Below are 23,392 nucleotides of genomic sequence, written 5' to 3'. Positions count from 1 at the left end.
CTGGAACTTCAGAGTGCATTGTAGCACAAGGCCTGGGAAGAATATCAGCGGCACAGAGCAAAGATGTCTACCGACGAGGACTCCATCCCCAAGGCGATCGCAGGTGGGAGCAGGCTGGACTACTAGCAACACCTACCTCTGGGGTTGAGCGTAAGATTGGATGGCGAGAGTGCTCAGACATCCGGAAACGAAGGAACTAACCACTCTACACCAGCCCGTGGAAACCCAAGGGGCAGAGGCCTCAAGGGACTCTGGCATAAGAAGATCCCGGACGAAAGATAGATCCACAGCCGCACATCTGCAAGTCCCAGAAGAGTGAAGACTTTGCATGCAATGACAGGAGCGACAAAACACACCCTACAGGTGGAATGAAGGACAGAACGGTGAGGCTCGTAGCGCGTCCCACTCACGGCCCGAAGGCTATGGTGGAGCAACACGACCGAAAGCACTAGTCCCGTGGAGGCCTGGCAAAGAGGGCCTCCCGGCCATCCTTTGAGAGAGGAACACCGGCGAGAGGGGCATCCTAGTGAGAGGGATGTTTGGACCTACTCCTTTCTTTTGCAAAGAGACACTTTGAAGCCTGCCCGAAGACACCGCAAAGAACCAGGAATGAACAGCGGAAGAGCAACGCCTAGCCACCCACCATCTCTCCAGCTGATGGTTGTCACCACAAGAGCGAGATTGAGCATGACTGAAGAGCAACGTCCAGTTACAGAGCCAAGTGGAGGCCGGAACCGCCGAGCCCTCTTGAACTGTGCCAACGTAAATCGTTCACACAAGCCACTGTTTGCCAACATAGCAATTCTGCAAGCAGATGAAGAGACTTAGCGGTGTTTCCGCCTTTGTATTTTTGTGTTTGATTTTCCTCCCACAGGTTTTCGGACTTTGTCCAGGGTTTTGATTTTTCACCAAGTTTGGGAGGGATGTAGTTATGTGCAGCCTGCACACCAGTGTTTCTGTGTATGACCTACACTGTACACCCACCCACCACGGACGTCACCGGTCAGGTGACGCTGCTTAAATAACGTGCCTAAAATGAAAGTGTGTCCTCATGTAACGTAACTGGTGCTATGTAAAGCGCTCTGATAACTGATTTGGTTCGGTTCTAGTTCGCGCTATATAAAACTCTGCAAAAAAAAAAAAAAGGTGGCAGAGCGCCCGTGCTCTGGGCCAGTTGCACCCAGTTACCAGAGTGTCTGTGTCACAGTCTTTTTTCCAGCATGCGGGCCTAGCACCCGACTCTACATAAGTGTACTTAAAATGAATGTCAGGATAAGCTAATGTATAAATGTATGTACAATACGAGATCGGAAAAAAGAAAATGACAAGGTATTGGATAAACATGTCATAATAATTTGGAGTACAGTGTTTTGCTGCGGGTTTTAATTTTGAGACCTGAAAGTCTTGGAGAGTTAGCCACTCCCTCCTTCGGGGCCGTCACATTGCATTTTTGAGTCTCCGGAGTTGGTGCAGTCCTGCGTACCAAATGGATAGATACATTAGTCATGTGCTGATGCATGCAGTGGTAAAACGCCTTGGCAACATGCACGGCTCGCGCACCTATTTTAGCTGACTCACTGTGTGTTAACTATCACAGAAATGTGCTCTAAGGCGTTTCACATGTTTCTAAAGCTTTAAACAGACATGTTGAAGTGATTGTTCTGCCAAAGTACTATCCTTCTGGCTCAAATTGCCTCTGCAGCATTTTAAATAGCAGTTATGGGATTATTCTTTAAGAGCACTACTCAGAAAAATGTGATATGGTTACAAAATGCAGCCGACTAAGCCTTTGGCCTGGTAGCCTCACACTGTGCTTTCAGGTGCACCACACCAGAGCAGGACAGCAGCTGCAAACATATCTTGAGGCCTGCTGTTTTATATAGCTTGATGCATTTCAAGGCTATTTACAGTGAGGCTGCAGTCATCAACTGCATGTGTGAGAGTTTAAGCAATTGGTATTGTTATTTATGTTTTAAAAACCAATACGTAAATAAAAGGCATTGTCATTTATAATGCCAATTGCTCAAATTCTCGCAAATGCGAGACCTATTGCATTGCAAATGCTTGTTACAGTTCTGTCTCGAATTTGTCTCCATGCCAGGTTGCCGCCCTAATAGAGTAACCAACCGTCAGTAAATTTCCCGGACCATCCGTTATTTTAGTCTGATGTCCACTAGGCGTCAAGACATCATACTAAAATCAAATTGGGACATTTCAGTAAGGTATGCTGTTTCCCTGCGAGAGGCCCCATGAGTTTAAAAGTTTCCACTGGGGCCTCTCGTACTCATCTTTTAAACTGAAGGGGCTACCTGCAGGGGCCCCTCCGGGACCTCTTGCAGACCATGGAGTGGCCCATTTTCATTCTGAGACTGCAGCTGATTAGCACTTATAGAATGACAATGGGCCTAATGGTAGTGACAGCACATGGTGTTCTTGCATCAGACACGGGCAAAGCATTCCGCTTTTGTCTTGGGGTAATGCTGGAGAAAATAAAATTACTAAGTGTTTTCACTGTACATTTAAGAAGTCAGATTTCAACATACACATTTTAAAATTACTATTTAATGTTTATTGTAACATTAGCACAGCTCTTGATTGCAGAAAGGGCCTGATGTCGCTTGCATATAAACATACACATGTCCGTTACAACGTCCGTTTCGGTTTTTTCATTACTACCGGGTCTGACACTAGAAAGGACCCGCCCCACAGACTCAAACTCGTGCTCAAGGCTTCAGCTACTGGTCACCCACTCGGGCTGAGGAAGCAGAGCAGACCTCGGCGCTCCCCGGGCGTCACTTGGCGACCTCCCTCGGCAGGTAATCTCCTTTGGCAATCTCTCTCCACGGGTGGGAGGGCACTTGTCGCGCTGACAGCGGTCACAGCTGCAAAGAGCGCGCGCAGGAATCCGGGCGGGGAGATCAGGCTGCGCGCGCGTGGTCACGGGACGCCAGCGAACCAGAGGCCATGCACACACAAGCTGCTGCGCAGTAAAGTTACGCTTATTTTACTTGTGTGACACAGCTACTTACCAGCACTTATGCAATTCAACAGGGCTCTGAGACCGTGTTTCTCGCTAGGGCTGGGCTCTTAAGCACGCATACAGACGGGGCCGGATAGACAACACCATTTCCTATATACATACTCCGTGAATACTCAGCATCGCTTGTTTTGTCCCTGTGAACCGCCCACTTAACGAGAGGCGGGGCGTGCAGCCGCTAAATGCTGTGGCGAGTGAGTCATTCTCTCACGCGCGTTCAGACGCACCACAGGCTATCTATAAGTGGCTACGAGCGTGGCAAGAATCGGGCACATGTAACTTCACACAGACATTGGTGGTTCAAAGTGCCTTTAGGGCCTTTCTGTACGGAGGATGCGAACATTAACGTCCGCTGAACCGCTCTGGACTGTGCAATAAATAAGAAATACAGCCACGCTTTTCGAAAGAACTAGAAGACTGAAGGAAGATTCTAGTTGGCACATCTATTGTTATTTCTGTCCTACAAATTGTTTTGTATGCACAAATTAGGCGATTGCATTCCATCCTTTATTTTGTTATTTATGTGTATTGCTGTATATTAACCTTTATGCACACTTCAGGTGCAAGTACCAAGAGTTAAGAGTATTATGCTTACTAATAAGTAACAAGGATTGCAATAGGTCTCGCATTTGTCGGAGTTGGAGTTATTGGCAATATAAACCTTATGTTTTTTTACCTAGCCATGTGGCAGGGTGCAGTACCATATGTGGCCAAAAGAGGGCCACATATGATACTGTACATGGCCAGGTAAAAAACGTTGGCATTTATCATTCCAATAAATCCAACAAATGCGAGACCTATTGCATTTGCAACACTGGTTTTGGTTGTAGTGTGGTGCACGTCCTGTTGTCATTATACTGTTTCTAGTGTTCCTTCGCATCCTGATAAATAACTTTTTGTACTGCAGTTTTAACGTTTGCCAGTGACAAGTTTTTGAGCAGCATTTAAAATATTCGTTCTCGAGTATGTAGCAATAATGATGAAAATGGCTGTTTCTAGAATTTTAACATTTATAAATAACTAGCAGCCCGTCCCGACGTTGTCCGGGTATGAATTGCTGCCGGCCAGTAGTATATTGTTTTGTAGGATTCGTTTTGATAGCATTTCTTATTTGTGACAGGCCTGTGAAACGCTCCGATTCACAGTGCACAGCTGATGCACTTAAGAGTGCGCATTCTGTAGTGTGTGAACTCGAGTTTCCCTACTTTATTTTTCCTTGCAATATTATATAGCGCGTACTCGACAACATGGCATAAGCACAATTTACATTACATAAGAACACATTCATTTGTGGTAGGCACGGGGAGACAAAGTGATTTGCCTGGAATCACAGGATGTTGAGCTGATGCCGAGATTCAAACGTAGCTCCCCAGCTCTAAAGTTCGCAATTCTAGAACTTGTGGCGGGGGATGTGTCTAAAAGTGTATGTCGGTGCTGGCCATCAATGAGAGAGACCTGTGCATTTTTGAAATCGGTGGTGAAAAAATATGAGTATGTTGCTGGAGATGTGGGCCGCCGTGCCACCAATGTACTTACCGGGGGAGGGTAAACACCGATTATTCCACAACTTTCTTTCCGCATACCATCACTCCACATACTTTCATTACGAAAGTACCATGACTCCGCAATGCCATTATAACGCATGGCATTACATTTTGTATGCTTTTACCACGCATACATTTACAACGAAATTCGTTGTAAATGCATGAATGGTAAAAGCATGTTTTTTTAAAGTAATTGGATACGGTAAGTATGGGTATAGGGGTATATGTTTTGGGGTACTGAGGTATATGTTTTGGGGTATTTTAAGGGTTCAGATATAGTTTTGGGTTATGGGGTACAGGGATAGTTTTAGGGTTTAGGGATAGGTATGGGTTTTGGGGTACAGGGGTATTTTTAGGGTTCAGGGCTAGGTTTGGGTTTTGGGGTATAGGGGTATTTTTAGGGTTCAGGGGTAGGTTTGGGTTTTGGGGTACGGGGTATTTTAGGGTTCAGGGGTAGGTTTGGGTTTTGGGGTACAAGGTTATTTTTATGGTTCAGGGCTAGGTTTGGGGGTACAGGGGTATTTTTAGGGTTCAGGGGTAGGTTTGGGTTTTGGGGTACGGGGTATTTTAGGGTTCAGGGGTAGGTTTGGGTTTTGGGGTACAAGGTTATTTTTATGGTTCAGGGCTAGGTTTGGGGGTACAGGGGTATTTTTAGGGTTCAGGGGTAGGTTTGGGTTTTGGGGTACAGGGGTATTTAAGGGTTCAGGGCTAGGTTTGGGTTTTGGGGTACAGGGGTATTTTATGGTTCAGGGGTAGGTTTGGGTAGAGGGTTATTTTTAGGGTTCAGGGCTAGGTTTGGGTTTTGGGGTAGAGGGGTATTTTTAGGGTTCAGGGATAGGTTTGGGTTTTGAGGTACAGGGGCATTTATAGGGTTCAGGGCTAGGTTTGGGTTTTGGGGTACAGGGGTATTTTTAGGGTTTAGGTATAGGTTTGGGTTTTAGGGTACAGGGTATATTTATAGGGTTAAGATGGGTTAGTGTTTAAGGGTGTTGGGGTATTTTAAGGAGTAAGGGTGGGTTATGATTATGGAGTGCAGGGTGGACACCCGGAGCTGTAATGTACAGAACCTGGGAAGAAAAAACAATGAAATATTGGGCACAACGCTCGTTTTTTTTTTTCGGTAATCCCGCGTCCCGCACACGCCCACAGCACACGATATGAGACGCTTGACAGCGGTCACAGCTGCAAAGAGCGCGCGCAGGAATCCGGGCGGGGAGATCAGGCTGCGCGCGCGTGGTCACGGGACGCCAGCGAACCAGAGGCCATGCACACACAAGCTGCTGCGCAGTAAAGTTACGCTTATTTTACTTGTGTGACACAGCTACTTACCAGCACTTATGCAATTCAACAGGGCTCTGAGACCGTGTTTCTCGCTAGGGCTGGGCTCTTAAGCACGCATACAGACGGGGCCGGATAGACAACACCATTTCCTATATACATACTCCGTGAATACTCAGCATCGCTTGTTTTGTCCCTGTGAACCGCCCACTTAACGAGAGGCGGGGCGTGCAGCCGCTAAATGCTGTGGCGAGTGAGTCATTCTCTCACGCGCGTTCAGACGCACCACAGGCTATCTATAAGTGGCTACGAGCGTGGCAATCGGACACATGTAACTTCACACAGACATTGGTGGTTCAAAGTGCCTTTAGGGCCTTTCTGTACGGAGGATGCGAACATTAACGTCCGCTGAACCGCTCTGGACTGTGCAATAAATAAGAAATACAGCCACGCTTTTCGAAAGAACTAGAAGACTGAAGGAAGATTCTAGTTGGCACATCTATTGTTATTTCTGTCCTACAAATTGTTTTGTATGCACAAATTAGGCGATTGCATTCCATCCTTTATTTTGTTATTTATGTGTATTGCTGTATATTAACCTTTATGCACACTTCAGGTGCAAGTACCAAGAGTTAAGAGTATTATGCTTACTAATAAGTAACAAGGATTGCAATAGGTCTCGCATTTGTCGGAGTTGGAGTTATTGGCAATATAAACCTTATGTTTTTTTACCTAGCCATGTGGCAGGGTGCAGTACCATATGTGGCCAAAAGAGGGCCACATATGATACTGTACATGGCCAGGTAAAAAACGTTGGCATTTATCATTCCAATAAATCCAACAAATGCGAGACCTATTGCATTTGCAACACTGGTTTTGGTTGTAGTGTGGTGCACGTCCTGTTGTCATTATACTGTTTCTAGTGTTCCTTCGCATCCTGATAAATAACTTTTTGTACTGCAGTTTTAACGTTTGCCAGTGACAAGTTTTTGAGCAGCATTTAAAATATTCGTTCTCGAGTATGTAGCAATAATGATGAAAATGGCTGTTTCTAGAATTTTAACATTTATAAATAACTAGCAGCCCGTCCCGACGTTGTCCGGGTATGAATTGCTGCCGGCCAGTAGTATATTGTTTTGTAGGATTCGTTTTGATAGCATTTCTTATTTGTGACAGGCCTGTGAAACGCTCCGATTCACAGTGCACAGCTGATGCACTTAAGAGTGCGCATTCTGTAGTGTGTGAACTCGAGTTTCCCTACTTTATTTTTCCTTGCAATATTATATAGCGCGTACTCGACAACATGGCATAAGCACAATTTACATTACATAAGAACACATTCATTTGTGGTAGGCACGGGGAGACAAAGTGATTTGCCTGGAATCACAGGATGTTGAGCTGATGCCGAGATTCAAACGTAGCTCCCCAGCTCTAAAGTTCGCAATTCTAGAACTTGTGGCGGGGGATGTGTCTAAAAGTGTATGTCGGTGCTGGCCATCAATGAGAGAGACCTGTGCATTTTTGAAATCGGTGGTGAAAAAATATGAGTATGTTGCTGGAGATGTGGGCCGCCGTGCCACCAATGTACTTACCGGGGGAGGGTAAACACCGATTATTCCACAACTTTCTTTCCGCATACCATCACTCCACATACTTTCATTACGAAAGTACCATGACTCCGCAATGCCATTATAACGCATGGCATTACATTTTGTATGCTTTTACCACGCATACATTTACAACGAAATTCGTTGTAAATGCATGAATGGTAAAAGCATGTTTTTTTAAAGTAATTGGATACGGTAAGTATGGGTATAGGGGTATATGTTTTGGGGTACTGAGGTATATGTTTTGGGGTATTTTAAGGGTTCAGATATAGTTTTGGGTTATGGGGTACAGGGATAGTTTTAGGGTTTAGGGATAGGTATGGGTTTTGGGGTACAGGGGTATTTTTAGGGTTCAGGGCTAGGTTTGGGTTTTGGGGTATAGGGGTATTTTTAGGGTTCAGGGGTAGGTTTGGGTTTTGGGGTACGGGGTATTTTAGGGTTCAGGGGTAGGTTTGGGTTTTGGGGTACAAGGTTATTTTTATGGTTCAGGGCTAGGTTTGGGGGTACAGGGGTATTTTTAGGGTTCAGGGGTAGGTTTGGGTTTTGGGGTACGGGGTATTTTAGGGTTCAGGGGTAGGTTTGGGTTTTGGGGTACAAGGTTATTTTTATGGTTCAGGGCTAGGTTTGGGGGTACAGGGGTATTTTTAGGGTTCAGGGGTAGGTTTGGGTTTTGGGGTACAGGGGTATTTTAAGGGTTCAGGGCTAGGTTTGGGTTTTGGGGTACAGGGGTATTTTATGGTTCAGGGGTAGGTTTGGGTAGAGGGTTATTTTTAGGGTTCAGGGCTAGGTTTGGGTTTTGGGGTAGAGGGGTATTTTTAGGGTTCAGGGATAGGTTTGGGTTTTGAGGTACAGGGGCATTTATAGGGTTCAGGGCTAGGTTTGGGTTTTGGGGTACAGGGGTATTTTTAGGGTTTAGGTATAGGTTTGGGTTTTAGGGTACAGGGTATATTTATAGGGTTAAGATGGGTTAGTGTTTAAGGGTGTTGGGGTATTTTAAGGAGTAAGGGTGGGTTATGATTATGGAGTGCAGGGTGGACACCCGGAGCTGTAATGTACAGAACCTGGGAAGAAAAAACAATGAAATATTGGGCACAACGCTCGTTTTTTTTTTTCGGTAATCCCGCGTCCCGCACACGCCCACAGCACACGATATGAGACATGCCATGAAGGGGGGAACGTACTACACGCCCCCAGCGTTTGTCACGCCCACAGCACACGCCCACAGCACAATGCAGACACGCCCACAAGGGACTACTTTGCTGGCACGGTTCTTTTACCTTTTAAATGTATATGGTGGGCGTCTGCATAGCCTATGTCCTTCTGCTGCAACTGCCCTTTCCAACGCTGTATTGGGTGTTGTGATTGGTGCTGTGGTTCCTGAGATTACCCGCCTCAAAGGGTTGGGCTCTCTCTTTATTATATTAGTATAGATATAGATTTCAGCTAGGGCGTGTGCGGATGTTACTGTTTGCAATTTGGTGTTTCCCTGCAAAAACAGTTTGTTCCACAGTTACTGTGAACATGCAGATCGGCTGCTTTCCCTCAAGTAGATGGACTGTGAAGGGGAACAAAGCTGTTTTCCTTTACAAAGCTAGGGCGGGCACTGGCAGCAATGACCGAGGAGCATGAGACAGCATATCCCAGCACTTCACTATCTCAACTTCTTTGCTCCAGAGACTGAAGCAGGGCGGGCCGGGAGGAGCTTGGTGCCTTAGTGCCATCACTTAAAGGCACAATGCCGTGGGGGATATAGCAGGCCGACCACATGTCCGGGTACGCTGCCCCCGCCGGGCGAGGTCAACATGATGTCCTGCCCAGGGGGAGAGGGGTGCACTCACCGCGCTATCTTCACAGCTCCCGGACCAATGACACAGCCAGACGGCGTGTCGGGCAGCAAAGAGGCCCAGCAATGGCGGGGGAGGCCTAAATACCCCTCCCCATCCCCCGGCGCGCCGGACATGACGTGTCCAGTGTGCCCTGTAAGGGGACTCCTCCTGGAGTCCAGTAGCAGCGAATGGGGAGGCGCCTAAATGGCACTAAGGATGGCCACCCTCCGAGGCAGCCGCAGAGACATCACATCGATGCGCCTCCTTGTTCTCTTGTCAGGTCTGTTCTGGGGAGCAGAAATGGGGGCCAGGCCAGTGGTAAGGGTTGAAATACATAGAGCTCATCGTGTGTGAAGGATGCCGCAGTTGCACTCACACAAAAGAAAACAATGACCTTATAATGACAACAGGACCTGCATCGTGCTGGCAAAAGAACAAGCTGGAGCTCCGTGACTGATTGGAAGAGGGAAAGGGAGAGCAGAGCGAGTGGGGTGGAAAGCGGGGGAAAAGACATGACACTGATAGCAAAAGCAGCGTGGCACTCGTGAAACGGGCCCCTTGCTGATAGAGCTCAGACCTGCCGTTCTCTGCATAGACCAGAGCCAGCCCACGGGTGGGGCAGCTGAGAGGAGCAAAATTAACAAAACAGTCCTTAATCAATCAATCAATCAGGGAGATTATAAGCGCGCTAATCACCCATGCGGGTCTCAAGGCGCTGGGGGTGGAGGGGAGTGTTCCGCAGCTCCGTTCAGCAGAAGAGCCAGGTCATAAGAGCCTTCTTGAAGGTGTTCAGGTAGGGCGCGGGTCTGATGTCAATCGGGAGTTCGTTCCAGGTACTGTCCGCGATGAAAGAGAAGTCCTGTGCACCAAATCTGAGTTTAAGCTTGATAATCCACACAATGTCGTTGTTTTTGCCTTTTAGTTTATTTTTGAATTTCATGTATATCCTGTGGGTAAAAAACACAAACTTGTAGCCAACGCCTGTTTCATCTTACGTTAACTCAACCGCTGACTTCATCAGGGCTACAAAACAAGCAATATTCTCATGATTATTAATTTAATACACTTCCTAAACCTTCGAATCCATCACCGAGGGGAGGTATTAGTGTCCTTGAAGTGGCACATGCCTATGCCATTGCCAGAACTACTGCTCACAATGGTATTATGTGAATGGTAGGTAGTGCTCAAATAAAGGGAAACTAAATGTGACACCCTGTGTAAGCGTGAGTAAAGAGAATCGTGGTACACTTCCAAACGAAAGAATAAATTAGGGCGGAGAGAAAATATATATTATTAGTATCTATCATTAATAGACATCTCATGTGACCAAGTAATATTATATTTAGATTAGCAGCAGAGCGCCACCTTTGACAAAGATCATGTCACATACACACTTACCCTAACAAAATTAATCCAAGTAAGTATTCCAACATAAAATACTGTAAATCCTTAGTTTGAAAGTACTGAAAAGTAGTAACCATGTTATCAGTACTGGCAATTTCCCCATGGTCAGTAATCAAAAATAGAAAACTAAAATGGGGAGGAGTGGATTGGATGGCGAAGGGCACAGTCGCCTAAATCCGGAGCGCCGTCAGACCCCGGGAACCACAATGATATAACCAAGCACGAACACATTAAAAACCCAGCGAAAGGCGAGGGATTGAACCGGAAAGTAACGGGAACGCGTTGGCGGCGACTGAACGAGAGACAACGGGCCAAAAACGCAAGAAACAACAAGTTCTCCGAGAGGCACCGAGACGCTGAATGGAACAAGATGGCGCCGAAGGGAGTCGCCGACGTATAGTGCTCTGACTCGGAACAAACAGAAATGCAAACAACAAGAACCGGCATCCACCCCTCAGCACAAACCTAAGGTCAGTGTGAGGCAGGGTGCGACTGCAGAACTATAAAATTACCCGTACGCAGCATTAGAGAAACTGCGCACAAAAAAGCTGAAAGGCAATCGAGAACTGAAACCGAAACCATCACTCCCCTGGGCGACGCCATCTTGGGGGAGCTACGGCTGGTACTGCAAAGACGCGGAGAGGGAGGGCCAACTAAGAGCGCCTACGGGGGTATAAAGGAGACAGCATGCGCGACAGAGGAGCAAATACAATAAATAACAAGCGCTCTGAGGGGGGCGCTGAGACGCAGAAGGGAGTCGCCGCAGAAAAGGCGAACCGGCGAACAAAGAGCAAACAACAAGAACCACTGAGCACAAGCCTAAGTTCAAGGTATTGAAACGGTGCCATAGCTTTCCCTGCACGCAAAACCAAAATAACCCCTCAAAGGAAGGAGAGAACTGAAACCGAAACCACACCCGCCAGGGAGACGCCATTTTAGGACGCCAACTCCAGAAACAAGATGGCGCCGAATGGAGTCACTGCGCTATAAGCGTCCCAACACAGAAGAAACAAAGGAGCTAACAATAAAAACCGGCACAAGGCTAAGGTTAGTGCGCGGCATCAGAGCTACAGAACTACCCCCGAATGCAATACCAAAGAGAACCCGCACACAAACAAGCACACAGTTAGCAAAATCGAAACCCGCACTCCCCTGGGCGGCGCCATCTGGGGAGAGAAGAAGGGAAGCAGCGCCAGGTACCGCAAAGCGGTGGAGAGAGAGGACCAAATAGACCAAGGGGCTCAGTAGGCACAAAGGGCCGCACCGGCACGAGGGATCGTCACACTTAATTAGCCATACGCACAGACCATGAAGAACGACCTACCACCATCGGCAATCAAAAAAAGCTGCAAAGAGAAACAGAACAACTGCCGCAAATCGCAAACCAAAGAGATAACGCAAAGCCACACCTGTAAATCGGCACCGCTGCACAGAAACTTCACAAGAGCGGCACAATTGCTGCACGAATTAACAGCAAGGGTCAGTGAGGGTCACAAAATAAACTAAAGAGGGCTCAACAACGCCGCAAGGCGAAAAACAGCCGACGAAATGGCGGGTAGGGAAGACAAACTGGCGAACCAGCAAAAGAAAAATAGATTGGATAACTCCGCAGAATCACCCGTAAACTAAAGACGGACATTAGCAGCACTTTAGACAGTATCCTCAAGAAATTGGCCGAAGTTCACAACCTTGCGAAGTCCATAAAAAAAAACAACTGACAAGATTGAGTTAGAACTAGCAGCAATAAGGGCAGATATCCATGCAACAAACAACAAGGTGGAAGCGGTCGAACAAAGAGTAAGCGACATAGAGGACAGATCCCAACTCACAGGGAAGGCCATAGGAAACATCGCCAAAGCAACGGCGAACTACGCAGACAAGCAGCAGAGTTCGAAGACCGCAACAGGAAAGGCAACATAAGAATCCTTGGAATCCCAGAGGGGGAAGAAGACAAAGCCGGATCTTGTGTTAACCTCATACAGAAGCTCATACCAGAACTGACAAAACTCAAATTCGACAACCCCTTCGAGCTGGACAAGGCGTACAGAGTCCCAGCAAACAAACAAGCAAGCAGATCGGGACCAAGACCTATCATATGCAAACCTATTAGATCGCACCAAACGGACGCCATCTCTGGAGTAGCGAGGAAGAACCCCAATCTGCTTTGGAACGGTCACAAAATAATCCTCACGCAAGACTTTTCGAAACCAACAGTAGATATTAGAAAAGGCTTTCTGGCCCAGAGAGACACGCTGAGAAGAGAAAACATCACCTTCTCCTTTGCAGGCCCTACAACATTCAGGATACACAACAAAGGAACCACACTAACATTCGAGGATCCAGGAGAACTGTCACAATATCTAAAAGGTCCACCAGCACACGACATGGAAACATCAGGACCAACAGCCAAGAGAGGCGCTTCACTGAATCCACCCTCGGACTGAGAGAACAGTGGCCGGACCAAAAGAGACTTAGCACAAGAAAATGTGCACCTACAGCTACCTCAGGAAATGGAATCTACGCGCCGCAGAACAACAACAAATCTACCTCGGACTGCAATGACTTTATCAAAATGCTTCATATCCTTTAACTGTATCAATAGGTGATTTTATCTCACAATGCTACAGACTAATGAAGACCCTTTATCCCGGGCTCAAGACGGGGCGGAGGGGACCTTGCTGTCGCACGCCCACAGTACAAAGCAGCAGTAAGAGGGGGAGGAGGGCGGAGTGGGAGGGAGGGTAGGAGGGATGGGATAGAGGGGGGCGGGGGGTTGTTCGTCCTGTTGGTCAATGTCATGTTGAGTCTTGTTTGTTACGTACGTCCTGTCCATGTCATCTTCGTGACCAATACTAGCACCTCAGATAGACCACCGACAACACTGAGAACACTAGGTCACATGTTCACGGCCAAAACAAAGCACAGACCAGTGGGAGTCAGGCTTCCCACAGCGAGACCAGGCCCAGCGCACAACAGCAGTAGAAAGGACGCAACCTAAGAACTCTACACTCTCATCAGACCTTAATATCATCTCCCTCAATGTCAATGGGCTCAACCACCCTATCAAGAGGAAAAAAATACTAGACTACTTAGCCAAAACCAAAGGGGACATCATCCTGCTTCAGGAAACGAAACTCTCCGCAGAGGAAGCAGACAAGCTAAGAGCCAAATGGATAGGTCAGGTCGCCTGCTCGCCGGCGGTGGGCAAAAAGAGAGGGGTCATCACCCTGACCAGCAGCAAATCGAACATAAAGATAGAGAACGTAGAGCATGACAATGAAGGTAGACAACTGACCACGCAGCTAAGAAGAGGGGGAGAGACCATACTAGTGATAAACATTTACGCACCAAATACAGATGACACACAATTCTGGAAGGGGGTAGAGAAGGAACCAGAGTCTAACAACACGCACAACATGACGGTATTGGCAGGGGATTTTAACCTAGCGCTAGACCAAACACTAGACAATCAAAAGCCCAAGCACGCACCCCAACGTCACACAAGATACTAACGAACCTGTGCAGCAGATTCAACCTAGCTGATCCATGGCGACTACAACACCCCGACACCAGAGACTATACTTTCTATTCGAACCCACACAACTCATATAGCAGAATTGACTACATTCTCATCTCCGGTACACACACTCACCTGATAGAACACACAGAAATCGCTGCCAGAACTATATCGGACCACGCATGCATTAGCCTACACCTCACAGGAAGGCACAACGAACACATAACCCGCAGGTGGCGACTTAACACCAACACCATCGCCAAGCAAGAAGACAAGAGTAAAATCCAAGAAGCCATAAACAACTACATCAAAGAAAATGATACACCAGACGTAGACCCCAAATCCTTTTGGGAAGCACTCAAAGCAACCATCAGAGGAGTATTACTAGAAATCAAAGTCAGAAGAGACAGAGAGGCGAAGGCCCAACTGTCACAGCTGGAAAAAGACATCAAAAGTCTAGAGACACGACACATAGAAGACGCCGCTAACCAACACATACTAACAGAGCTCACAAGGAGGAAATATGAATTCAACAGAATCTTAAGCGAAAGGGCAGGAATATGGATTAAAAAGTATAAAGAAATAAACCTATGCGAAGCAAACTAGGCAGGCAAAACACTTGCGTCATATCTCAAGCGCAAACAAAGACAACACTACATCACAGCGATCACTAAAAACAAGACTCACACACGCCACAAAGACATAATAACACTTTCACAGAATTCTATAAAGAACTCTACAACAAAGACGATAACCTAGACAACGAGGGTACAAGGTCCTACCTCGAAAACCTAAACCTACCTAAAATTTCGAACAAAGAAGCATTGACGCAAGGCCAAGACATTAAAAGCCTGGAAGTTAGTACGGCCATTAAGGGCCTTAAAGACAACAAGGCCCCGGGGCCAGATGGCTACACTGCACCCTTCTACAACTAACACCAATCTTTAATCACTGTGGGACAAAAAGGGGAAGTCACAGACACAATGTCCCAAGCCAATATCATAGTCATCCCCAAGGAAGGCAAAGACCCTCAATGGCCCAAAACCTATAGACCAATCTCACTCATAAACCTAGACTGTAAGATATATGCTAAAATTCTAGCTACAAGACTCAAGAATTTGCTCCCACAACTAACAGGGAACACACAAGTAGGATATATGAAAACAAGAATGTCAAGTGACAACATGAGACTCCTCTGTCAAATCATAGAGCACTGCTCGAACTCAGACAGCGAGGCAGTCACAATAACGCTTGATGCAGAAAAGGCCATTCCTACAGAGTCTCTTGGCACTCACTTCCTAGAAGAATGCATGCAGGCAAACAACCTGGGAGACAACTTCATAAAGAAGGTCATGGCCCTCTACAAACACCCAATGGCACAGATAGCGATCAACGGCATGACCTCGATCCCCTTTGACCTTGAGAGAGGGACTAGACATGGCTGCCCACTATCCCCACTGTTGTTCCTACTGGCGTTAGAACCACTGATCAGGGACATCATAGCAAACGAGAACATAGCAGGTATAACAATAAATAAATCCACAGCAAAACTAGCGGCCTAAGCAGATGACCTACTAATCACAACAGAAGAACCAGCCAAGTCTATACCGGCTCTCATGCACACCATAGACACATACGCATCACACTCCGGCTACAAACTGAACAGGGACAAATCAGAATGTATGCCACTAAACATATACACAACCAAAGAAGTATTGGGTGACTCAGGACTAGTATGGCAAACTAGAACCATCAAATACCTAGGCATCAACTTCGGGAGAGACCTAAAAAACACCCTCGAAAAATAAAAAAAAACACTCTAGGCAAAATACAGGGACTACTTGAAAACTGGTCCCCCAAGTATATCATATGGTGGGAAAGAATAGAAACAGTCAAAATGATGATCACCCCAATAGTTAACTACCTAGTCAGCATGCTTCCCCTGGCACTAACCAACGAATTCCACAAGAAAACTGACCAAACTCTCAACAAATTCATCTGGAGAGACAAAAAACCAAGAATAGGCCTCGCTAAGCTGAGATTAAGGAAAGAACAGGGGGGCCTCAACGTAGCAGACCCTAGAACCTTCCAGTACGCTGCGGTAGCCAGGCAAGGGATGCTCTGGGTTCTCCACAATCCACAGTACACTCCGACCTGGCTAGCACTAGAAAAAGCCATCCTCGGAAACATTGATCCACTAACTCTCCTAACCACCAACAATAAGGTACTAAAGGGGAACCCAATTTTCAAAATAACAAAACAGGCAAGGTAGACCAAAAACTCGAAACAAGCATAAAAAACTCCTTATGGGTAGCACTCTGGGCAAACCCCAAAATTAAATACAGAGGTAGACCCCTGAATATAAAAACATGGAAACAAACTGGCCTATCGCACCCAGCACAGCTAGAGGAGAAAGGCATGCCACTCACGTTCAATAACATAAAGGAGAAGCATGCTCTCCCTGCCTGACTTAGCACTATACAATTTCCTGGCTAGCAAATCCGCCATCACAAAAGCTAATCTAAACAGGCCAACTCCCTCAATATTCCAATACATGGGAAACATAAATAAGACAGGCCACCAAGTATCACAGTTGTACAAACTCCTCCGCACTGCAGAAATTCAGACCATATGCAACGCCCCCACACGCAACATAATATCACCGGTGCTAGCCCAGACCAAATTCTGGCTGATACACCAAGCATACTGGACACCAGCCAAGCCAGCGAAGCTAGGCCTCAGAAAGAACGACCTATGCTGGAACTGTGAGAAAGAAAAAGGGGACCTAGCCCATCTCATTTTCTACTGCAGCAAGGTCAACAAATTCTGAAAGAAGGTGCTTGACTACATTAACAAGGTCTTAGACTGCACACTGAAACAAGAATTCAGCACTATAATCACAGCACCTCTCAACACAGACGTTTCCTCACAACATGATAGAAACCTTCTAGACTTCCTCCTCAACAGTGCAACAAAAACAGTGCTAGCCAAATGGAAAGATACCACCAAGGCCACCTTTAAAGAATGGCTAAACTGGGTGACGTATCTAAGAGGAGCCGACTCAACTGCGCTAAGACACACTCCCTGGAGAAAACCCAACAGAGAAATGTGGTCATCCCTAGATAACTTTCTAGACCCATACAAACCGCCATAGACAGCAGGGAAAGTCTAACAGCACAAGCCACCAACAGTGTTCGATGGTCCACCTACAACCAGCAGCCTAACGCCTATATGTTATATGTTATATGTACTCGTTATATGTTATAACCGCCCATGAACCACATACCAAGCGCCGTTATGCAATAAATGTACGCCAAAAGTAAGAGCGCAATATCCTAAGTGTTACATGTATATCTGTATCTTGTTAAGAACATCAATAAAAATATATTTAAAAAAAGAAAACTAAAATGGGGTCCTTACAAGTTACTATCTATGTAGGAAAGTAGGATATGCTTCTATGGTTGCCCCCACTTTTTGCCTGGTGCTAAGCTGTATTTGACTAGTCTGACTGGGATCCTGCTAATCAGGACCCCAGTCTATCCGCTTTCTCCCTAAATTGATATTTTTACTACTTGGTTACATCCCAAAATGGATACTGGGGTATCATTATCAGTCCCTAGTATATGGTACTAAGGTACCCAGTGCATAGGTACCCCAGAGGTCCCCCATGGGCTAAAGCATGCATTATGTCACCCATGGGAGACCATTCAAAATGGAACTACAGGCCTGCCATTGTAGCCTGTGTAAGCTGGTGCTAGTGTCATTTACTAAAGATATAGGTTTCCTATATCTAGGGTCACTGCACTTAAAACCTATGAGTCACCCCTATAGCTGGCCTTTGCAGTCCTGAAAGCAGGGTGCTTGGCTCTAAGTGTGAGGGTGCCCCTGCACAACAGAACACCTCTACAGCCTACGGAGTCCATTTTCCCGGGTTGTAAGTGAAGCAGCAATATACTATGCAGAAGGGTACAGCGTAATTACGCGATGACCATCTTGAAAACAGCTGCAACAAATCCTTTCATGTTTGTTATCATACCCCCACACCGTAAACATGTGGCAGGTATGATTCCAAGCACTGGAAGAGCCCTCCGTCAGGCTCTCAGTGTTCTCGGTACCTGGCTTCTTGACCCGGACATCATAAAATGGTTGCTGCCGAGAAGAGACACGATTCTGCCCTCCTGCTGCTGAGCCAAGCTTGAGCAGGGGAAGGCAGAACAATAGGCATCCTGTCACAGGGAGGTGTGACCACCTCCCAGACAGGACTTGCTGTATTGGGGCAGGATGGGTGCGCTAGCACCACTCAGTCTGCATGAGGGGCACATTTGGTGTCCCCATGCATAGTCCAGGTCAAACCAGCCCTGGGACCCGTTGGCTCCCGGTCTGGCGCAAAACTGGACAAAGGACATGGGAGTGACCTCCCCTCAGTCCAGACCCTCCCCTGGGAGAGTCCCCTGAATTATCCCAACCCTTTTTCTAGGGTACTTAAGGGCTTACTTGGGTGTAGGTCCCTATATTCATTGTGGGATAAGATTCAGATCAGACACCACTTCTACTTCTACCGTCTGGGCACTCTGGACTTCGTTTTGGCTCGACTTCGTCCCCCTTCCAGTCTGCTGCATCGTCTGTGCCTGTGCACCATACATGAACCTTCCAAGGCCTGTGGGCATCAAAGACACCTGAAGAAATCTCCCTTGAAGTGAAGGGTCACTTCCCTCCATCGCAGGCACCGCAACTAAGTCAACCGGCGTACTGACCCTGAGCTCCTCCAGACTCCAAAGGCTCTGCAACACAGGTGGTGGTTTTCCACAGCTCACGAGGCCTGCCCTGCCCTGCCCTCTCACCAAGTTTGAGGCCAGTATCCCTCGTGGGGGTAGCAATAACTGAATCCCTGTGCACCACGTCAACTTGCAGTGGCAAAGTCTTGTTGACTTCCTTCCAAGAAGATCTTCAGGCTCCAAGTAGCCCCAACCTCGAGCACCTCCAGTGACCAGAATCTTGGGCCTCACCTATACTCAAACTAAATCTGATTGATATTTGAAATATAATTAGAATTTAAAAACTGAGTAGGTGACGCCAATAATGTTTATGACAGAGAATATGGGTGTAGGCTTTGTGATATCTTACATTTTCACTGTGTCTAGTATGCTAATATGGTAATCCTATATCTCATCTGCTTCCCTTATTCATATAAAACTATGCATTGTCATGATTGTATAACTCTAATCATACGAGCCAAAATGTTCACTTGTATGTACAGCACTTTGGCTCAGAAATAGACAGTTGGCCTTGGAGGGCACAGAGATAAATACAAAAGGAGTAGAGGAGCAGGCACAGGCTGCAGTGCCCCTGCTAGTAGACAGGCTGCAGTACAACCGTCCCTCTCGTCCGCCTTGCCCTGCTGTCAGGCAGGCCATGCTGGAGCCTGCTGACTGTTTGAAAGGGGGAGCGAGAGCAGAGAAAGTGGGACGGAGGAGCCGGTAAAATACACAACCATGACAGCAAAACCAGTGCAGCACTCATGAAATGGGCGCAGCGCTGATAAAGTATGTTCAAAATTTAAAAAAACAAGCCGGGTGGGGGGCAGGAGGGAAGTGCACGGAACTGAACAGGCACCCTCCCTACTCCTCTGATGAAGAGCAGGCAACAAATGCTGGGTGTGTTAGCTGGGAAGCGAAAAGTGTGCCTTCATCAGCAGGTAGGAATAACTAATTTAAGAAAATAGTTCTCACAGGCTATAACAGAAACAACACAAGTAAAAGGGCCAGTCCTCAACGGAGCTTACAAAAGCAGAAAAGGCGGTACTAAGTAGGGACTACTAAGCCTAATGACGAAGCAAAAGCAACCATTTAGAATTGACAGTAACAGGTGCCAATTGAAAAGATGGGCGGAAACAGGGTGGCGCTGCAAGTCCACACATGAATACAGCATATCTCGAAGAGCCCTCGCAACGCTGCCTAGGCAAAACCTAAAAATAAATCATGGTTTGTGAAATTAAACTAAACACCAGTGATTAATTTAATTATTCACTGTGGAAATTACTTTTGGAAAATCTATTTCTACATTATACCACACTACTCTTTAAACTGAACTGGGTCTTTTGGCATGTATGAGGGAGTCCCAAGTTCTTGCCTTACAGAAATCCACCTGCAGGTGGGTGCACTTATTCTCTGCACCTACCTGTAAGGGGGTCTCACTCTCCCCCTTATTAGAATTGTAGGCTATGTGCTTTCTGGAGAGTGAAACACGAGTGGCTGTTTCAAACTGCCACTCTTCTTTCACTAATGAGGTCCCCCAGGGCATTCACGAGTTCACATCTGCCAAAGGGGCAGCACTTTATTTGTAATAGGGCACACTATGGAAAGTGCACCCTTAAAATAATGCAGCTCTTTTCAGTTTCGGGTGTATGTATAGCAGCTCTTGTTAGCTGTAGAGACTTTAGGTAGAGATCTCAACTCATAGGGTCCCTCCTACAGACCCATTCATTTAAGGTTGAGTAGCTACATTGGGAATTTCAGAGTGCTGTTCCACTACATTTTGTAACCCAGGAGTCTACTTTAGGCAGATCTTAGTGTCATTCTGTTCATTTTACATTCATCTTGATTTGGGATACAGATTAGTGAGCACGGTTTCGCAACTCAACATGCATGCAGCAGCAGCAGTAAATCATTGTCCAGCCAAATACTCCCTTTTATGTAAAAAAGGGAAGCATTTTATTTCTACCGCTATACACAGAAAGGAAAAATACGCCATTTTACAAACAATTACACAGCCCTTCCTTGAGGGAGAGCAGCTATGTTGCTTTCATGGTTCCCTCTCCCACTCACTCTGTGTGTTGGCGAGCACGGTTATTCTCCATTAACTTTTGGTATCATTCAGGGTATGCCCCACTAGTAGTCTGAGTCTCAAGAGTCCACTCTGACTCTGATTTAAAGTCAATAGTGTTGCAGCGCATTCACTCTTTAATTAACGATAAGTTGCCCCAACCCGAAAAACAGTCTTACCCACACCAGCAAGTGTGAATTGTTCAGAGTACCCGTCTATCCGCACGGCACACCAAGAAGCCAAGTTCTGGTAAGTCAGCTACACAAGACTCGGGCAACTGTATTCAGCAGGTGTAGATCGTCTCACTCATGTTTGTGAAGGGACTGAGGTGCTCTGCAGCTCCTCCTGCAGGGTAAGTGGGTACACGGCTTCCGATAGAGGGTGGCTAAAATGATCCTGTCTTGGGTCCCTCACCTAGGTGAAGGTGCACAGGTGCTCCTACAGCATCCTTACTCTTCTGGCAGGGGCAAAAAGAACAGTTTGCATTTCTTGGTGCTACCAGTGACCCCCTCGGGCATACAGGGTCACCACACCTTACAGTCCACATGCTCAATACGGTGAAGTTCTCCACAGCAGCCCCTACTTACACAAGGCGTCCGCACTTACGGCATGGCGGTCTTTCACATGGCTATCTTTACTGCAGCCCTTTCCTGGCAAACAAGGGTCGCTGACACAGCCCTGCACCCAGGCAAGGACCCGATTACTGCGGCAGCTATTTCCTCACACCTCACACAGCACTATATCCTACAGGTACTGTACCACTCATAGGCACATACACCTCCAGTACATGCATTCACCATGCACACACTGCTGAGTACTGCAGTATCCCTGTACTATACCCTGCTCAAGCAATCAAAAACCCAGCACAGATACTCCACTTCTACATTGCGCAACATTTCACACCACTCTGATGTAGCCAGGGGTGAGTTAACCACGCAGTAGCTGAACTTAAAAAGTGAGTGAGCCTGTAGTCCTCATGCCAGTGACAAAGGTTAACAAGGACCTGTTTACTTCTACTGATCACTACACGATATGCTACCACCACTGCATTTGTGCTGCTTAGCTCCTGGTAAATGTGTGCTGCAGCAACAAATGATGGACGGAATGCTGAATAAATCAAGAATTCACCCCCATTCAAGAGATCTGGGTTAAATCCATCGTTCTTTTGCTCACTATGCCCCTCCCCCCCGCAACCCCCATGTTTGGACCCAGCCATATGCAAATCAGCCTTGACCCTGCTCATCATGACGTGGGTCTCGTGCTCTCCATGCTACTGGAGTCAGACTAGCCTGGCTGATAAGGGGGGGAGAGAAGGGGGGTGAGCGCGGGGGCTGATGCTTCGAAACTGGTCCCAGAATGCTTGTTTCCAGTCCAGGGAGTACCTGGCCTGGCAGTTTTGGTTGGACTGTTCCCATAGGGCGCAGGGTCAAGACTAATTTGCAAATGGCTGGGTTTCAACTGGAATGGCGTTGCGGGCCCCCAGGATGTTGGAGGGGGGGGGCACATGGATGGGTACATGTGCATACACAATATGGCAGGCACTGCGCGGTTCCTGCCACGTTGTACAGGCATATGAACAACATGCATTTTTTGCATTGCGGTGGGTGATGCTGAAAGCACCGCCCGCCGCAATGTTAAAAATGCAGCTGCGCCTGCCAGTGTGACGGGCGCATCCTTATCACCCCACGGGACCACCGCACTTATGGTGGGCGGTCCCTTTTCACGTCAGGATGGAGGGCGGACAAAGTTCGCCGGCCATCCTAATGATGCCTTTAGTCTCTTTTGTCAAGAACATTGCTTAGTGGTAATTACTATTAAAAACGTGACGTGGCAAGGCTGTCTCAGTCTCTCTAGTCTCATGCCCCCAGGATCTCCCTTCGTGCCCTCTTAAGGGGGCCCACCCCACAATTTGAAGAATACTGCTCTAGTCAAATATGCCAGGAAACGGGATTGGGTGGTGAACCCTAGCCTGGAGAAAAACCTTCCCGTGGCCACTAACAATTTGAGGGCACTTTTTGAAGTGTCTGTTGTTGGAACTGCCACACGTGCCAACATTTGGAAACCGATAAAAGCGAAGTTTAGTAAAAGGTAAGGAGAACTTAATTTCCTTGTTACCTTGCTATGATGTGGAAAGATTTGTAAATAGGAGAAAACTACAACTAAGTCATTTGTGGTTTGAAAAAATCTGGAGTTTCTCATATAAATTAGAAGTCTTAGTTCATAATCATTTCTCATTGCCACGATCTAAATAAATGTACTACTGTTCCTATTTGAAATACATTTGCAAATGTTACAAGCAGCCGCGGTCGGCAGTTGGAGTTCCTGCATGGCGGTGACGTGGGGAGGGACAGGGTGGG

At 46.9% G+C, this 23,392-nt stretch overlaps 2 protein-coding genes across 4 annotated transcripts in view; one reads left to right on the top strand and one right to left on the bottom strand.

Moving 5' to 3' along the window:
- Positions 1-3,191, bottom strand: part of TAF1D (TATA-box binding protein associated factor, RNA polymerase I subunit D) — a 145,760-nt gene extending 142,569 nt beyond the window's left edge. Inside the window, exon 1 of the mRNA XM_078679412.1 lies at positions 3,030-3,191. The gene's annotated coding sequence lies outside the window, so the exon portion shown is untranslated. The remainder of the gene's footprint in view (positions 1-3,029) is intronic.
- Positions 2,698-23,392, top strand: part of BKGD (beta-keto-L-gulonate decarboxylase) — a 65,393-nt gene continuing 44,698 nt past the window's right edge. For 2 of the 3 annotated variants that reach the window (XM_078679415.1, XM_078679413.1), the window contains exon 1: positions 2,698-2,816. The gene's annotated coding sequence lies outside the window, so the exon portion shown is untranslated. Of the gene's footprint in view, positions 2,817-5,850; positions 5,869-23,392 lie in introns of those variants that run through there. The other variant, XM_078679414.1, reaches the window with a different exon arrangement.

Source organism: Lissotriton helveticus, chromosome 3_1, assembly GCF_964261635.1.
Source record: "Lissotriton helveticus chromosome 3_1, aLisHel1.1, whole genome shotgun sequence".
Classification (NCBI taxonomy): domain Eukaryota; kingdom Metazoa; phylum Chordata; class Amphibia; order Caudata; family Salamandridae; genus Lissotriton; species Lissotriton helveticus.
The sequence above is the reverse complement of the archived record's forward strand: the minus strand, read 5'-3'. Positions and strand labels throughout refer to the sequence as shown.